This window comes from Dreissena polymorpha, chromosome 16, assembly GCF_020536995.1.
Source record: "Dreissena polymorpha isolate Duluth1 chromosome 16, UMN_Dpol_1.0, whole genome shotgun sequence".
Classification (NCBI taxonomy): domain Eukaryota; kingdom Metazoa; phylum Mollusca; class Bivalvia; order Myida; family Dreissenidae; genus Dreissena; species Dreissena polymorpha.
This window is the reverse complement of record NC_068370.1, coordinates 32512591-32517590: the sequence shown is the minus strand read 5'-3', so window position 1 is coordinate 32517590 and position 5000 is coordinate 32512591. Positions and strand designations below refer to the sequence as shown.

Below are 5000 nucleotides of genomic sequence, written 5' to 3'. Positions count from 1 at the left end.
ACCCGGACATTGACTGCCTTGACCTCCCGATAACCGAAAAGGCCTTGAATTTATTGATAATTGTAATTACATATTGCACGTTATTTCGTATAAACCGGTAAGTGTATGCATCTTCACACATTAATGATCTATAATAAACATTCAATTATATAACAGTCGATCCTATTAGTAACGCTAATTGTGTGACGTGATTCACTGTCGCCGTAAGTCATCTAAGAAATAGCTTGAATAAATATCCGTAAGGCCCAAGGTTATAGGTGGACTGAAACATGCTAAAATAAATCAATCACTAGTGTCAGACACATGTCAAGATTGGTTCTGTTTTGTTCTATATCCGATCGATTTGGGATCTGATTATTGAAATAGATAACACAATTTGTTTGTTCTTATCACAACATGATTTTTCATTCGATGAATACTTATAATAAAGAGTAAGTGAATAGTGAAATTAGTACTTTGCGATCGATGATAGCCTGATCAGTGTTTGGAGGTTGATTGGATAGAATAACGGTAAGATTCTTTTACTTTTTCTTATAATTGATTGTTATTAATAATTAGATTATTATTGATATAATAATTATTATTTTAAGTATTAATGTCTCAAATGAGGTGTGTGTTTTAAATTTTCAGTAAGTTTACGTGAATTGATTATGGCTATGAACTTGTTATACTGCAGGTTTTCGAAGAATAGTGAAGTGGCATTAATATTTCTCTGTACGATGTCAGTATATATTTTTACGGGTCTGCAAAACATGTGTAAAACACAAAAGACGTGTCTTCAAATATAATTTTATAACATATACAATCAAGACTTATATAAGAACAGCCGCGTTTAAATTTACGTTTCACCAACCGGTTAGAGCATCAACCGGCAATATGTTGGATAGGATTGGATATTGCTCCATGAAATGATCTTAATAAATGCGACTCGATCTGTATAGTGCACACGCCACTTGTAAACAAACTTATCCTCGACGATGTTTCAATCTCACACGCTGTTTACGAAAAGTTTTTTTAATATTAACATTTTGAATATATCCAATTCGTTAGGTACATGACGCTGAAGTAAATAATGTACTTACACTCATGTCAGACGGTCGGTTTAAACAAACTTTTAATGGGCAACCCGGTTATAACAACAACCGGAATTACGCTGGATACAACTGGACAATGCTAGCTGAAATGGAGTGCAAATTCGTTTCTGTCGATGTTTTTCTTGACCCATCGTTTAAGAAATGTTTAATATAAAAATATGCGTGCATTAACGACCCCAGCTAGTGGTTTTGTTTATTATAATCATATATTGGTTGCAATTATGAAAATACACAAAACAGTGTCTTGAGATGTAGAAATGTATTACGGATCTTAATTTTTATGTATGGTGAACAAGATAAATAGTCCTACAGAATGATGGTTTCTTCGTTTACTTTGTACAAACCGTTTTCTATTATGATTTTCATAATTCCCATCTCGACGTCTGTTATGTTCGTTCGACGTTTCACGGTGTTATAACGCGTTGTTCTAAATGAAAGTTAATAGGTACATTTAAAAAAATCAGATGTAATGCGTTATATTTTATTATCATTTTTGCGACTTCCTCAATATATTATATTTACTAGATATGCATCTTTGAAAAGAAGGGACACAGACTGTATTTTCGGTATTTAACGGAAAATACAATCGAGCTGTGCCTTTTTATAAAGACTTGTATTCGTATCACTTAAATTACATGTTGACCTTTGAACGACTCCATAGAAATGCAGCCAACTGTATAATTTGATAGTACATAACGTTGTTTAAGGTCCTACTGCCAGCGAATGGTTTGACGTACGATAGTTGAATATTAATGTTATATGTGACCTGCGTTATCCGGTCAGCGCACGACTGTGAAAGCGGACATTAAAGGAGTTGTTTGTTTGACATATTGTCTTGAGCTTTTGAGGGCCGATGTTCACTTCTATTCATTACATGGATGGGTATACTATGAACAGTACTATTATGATAATGTGCGTATGGCGTTTTTGATTGCATGTACGGTTTCAGTGCAGTTCTAAGAGGGATAGGTGCGAATGATGACTGGTTTATAATCGACTCATACTGGATTAAACAGTATGCTTACATAGTACCTACATAAATCGGGAGGAACTTACTCGCCTATAATGTGGGATTCAAAAAGCTTTTTATGTAAAAGATAAAGACAAGTTTGACCGGGAAATTGTAATACATGGACTTATTAAACACTTTTAGGTATTTTAAATTTTCATCTAATATACATATTAACAAAAGTACAATATTGTAATATTCTGAAATAATTATAATAGCAAGGAAAACGTTTAATTAAAGGGGCCTTTTCACAGATTTTGGCATTTTTTAACTTATTCATTAAATGCTTTATATCGATAAATGTAAACATTGGATCGTAAAAGCTCCAGTAAAAAATCAAGAATAAAATTAAAAAAAGGAAAGAACATTGCCCGGACCAGGTTTCGAACCAGTGACCCCTGGAGTCCTGCCAGAGTCCTGAAGTAAAAACGCTTTAGCCTACTGAGCTATTCCGCCAAGTACACATACTTGTCGTATTTTATACCTTATATAAGCAATCTTCGTAGTTTCACAAAATTTAACGACAAAAACAGAACTCTCCAAATTATTCAATCGTTTCGCGTTGCAACGCTTTATAATTTTTAGGTTTTAAAATCGTCAAAAGATGCATATAATGGCTATATTAGACCATGGTAAATGTTCAGTATTACTGTTTCCTCACAAATATCATAACTAAAACGAAAATTTGCGAATCTGAAACAACTTTTTTCAATTTTTTCAATTTACCAAAGCGTGAAAAGATCCCTTTAAAATGTCAGCCTTTTGCAGGATTCAAACCTAGGCCCACCCATTGTAAAAGCGTGCAGTCTACCTCAAAATCCTCTAAATTACTGTACATGTAGTTCATATCCGGACATGTCGTTGTATCACACTTAACTTCCACACCGCCTAATCAAATGACTTAAAACTAAATCCAGGACACTATCTGATTGTTGAATCAAGTATTTTCCTGTAATGCTCTATTGTTCCCCTTTCATAATAAGTGTACACTTAGTACACTCTGCGTACACTCTAGTAGTAGTATTCTTGGTGCAGCAACATCGACCAGTGTCAGTTTTCACATGTAGAATACGGGAATATATATGACACTTAAATAACAGGTACACTTATTATCTGACTGTAGTTTTATAAATTTTATAAATATAATTGGAATATTTAAAGTACGTTTGTATAAATTAAACATGTCAAAACATAATGTCCTGCTTCAATTATTAACCCAGACATCACCACTACCTATGTTCATTTGCTACATATTTTGGTCTATATATATGTTTCAACTCGTTTAAATCCTAAATACCATTTCTGTGTTTTCATTTTGCTTTTTTCAATTTCAATTTAATATAATACAAAAATGTGTATGCTTGTTGATTGGGTCACTAAGTATGATCCTTAGTGCATGGTTCAGTCAGAGACGTAGATATCTACGTCTCTGGTACAGTGTTTGTTAATTTTACATTTATTTATTTAAACCACCTCCGTTACACGCATTGCCAAAACTATGGTATTGACAAAACTTCATTATCTAAAAAAAATATTCACGGTTCTCCCATCATTTATTTCATATTTGTGTACAATATGGAAGTAAAAATCGGCCTACTGAAAAGTATAACATTCTGGTTATATTGAACAACACATAGCCTGACACGATCATATTTCCTTATGTCGTTTTAAATGCGTCAGCAGTATTTTTAGGATGCGTAGAGATACATTGAATAACACTGGACACCGTTATTGTTAACTGCCCGACAACGTTTATTCTGAATGGTCTATTTACTGTAAGTTTATGTGGTAAGTTTTAGAAATTTGTAAACGCCGTGACAACATCGCTCGAGAGCCTTTTATTTTTTATAGTCTATAGAAAACAAAGGAATTTAATGCATGGAAACAGCGTGAAACAAAGTCTCATGGGACGATTTTTACGAGTCCGAACAGAAACAAGCAATAATCAAAGCGCTGAAGGCACTGTAGGTGTTCGCTGTTGTAAAATGTCGTCCTTGATTAGCTTGTGCGCATTGCACAGGCTGGTCAGTATGCACAGGCTAATCTTATTTGACATGTATTAAGCCCCTTTTTCCCCTGAAAGCAGCCAATATGTACAAATTTCAATGGTAAACACTAGACTGGCAAATCTCGTCTTTACAAGCTGTAAAACACTATGAGTCATATAAACCCTCTGCAGTGTGCCAGTGGTGAACTATAAATAGGCAAATGTGGTGCTTATCTTTCCTAGCAGACGCTCTATATAGCATTTGTCGTCTGCTGCAACAGGCATTGGTTGTCTTTCCACACCGTACCTAAGGTTTTAAAGCACATACTGATTTGCAAAATATGGTCTGTAACATTAGTGTGAGCTAACGCTCACACTAAAAATCGCAAATGAGTATGGCGTTTCTTTTTAGTTTGAATACAATCTTACCAGTCTGTGCTTGGTTGTAGACTATTCCTCTACCGACACCATCAGCATGGACGCCGCCGTCTTAGAATGTTTCGGCCCTTTTAATTATATGAACATTCTGATAGCGGTGGCCCCAGAGTGGTGATCAGTCACTGTGTGTTGGTTGATTGCCTCTAGCTCCTCTCCTCTCGCCACAGCCAGCTTGATGTCCGCTCAGCTGCTAAGCTCACTTTCTGGATAGCCACTCGTCTCTCCCAGCCAGTAGTTCCTACTGCTGTCATCAACCTGTGCACGGACTGTCTAACGTCAACTTCCACGGGAAATAGCTTGCACAGATTCATGAGTTATGTGTACTTTGCCTTCTTCCGCTCGTAGGCCTCTTCACATCTTGCATCCCATGGTACTGTCAGCTCTATGGTGATGAGCTTCTTTCCTGTCTCTGACCACAGTACAATATCTGGTCGTAAGGTCGTCTGACCCCGTTTGGGAAAGCAAGCCTTCT

General features: G+C 35.6%; 1 protein-coding gene across 5 annotated transcripts in view; it reads left to right on the top strand.

Moving 5' to 3' along the window:
• The first annotated feature begins 3092 nt into the window (after positions 1 to 3092).
• Positions 3093 to 5000, top strand: part of LOC127862105 (uncharacterized) — a 123939-nt gene continuing 122031 nt past the window's right edge. For all 5 annotated transcript variants that reach the window (XM_052401080.1, XM_052401079.1, XM_052401081.1 and 2 more), the window contains exon 1: positions 3093 to 3203. The gene's annotated coding sequence lies outside the window, so the exon portion shown is untranslated. The remainder of the gene's footprint in view (positions 3204 to 5000) is intronic.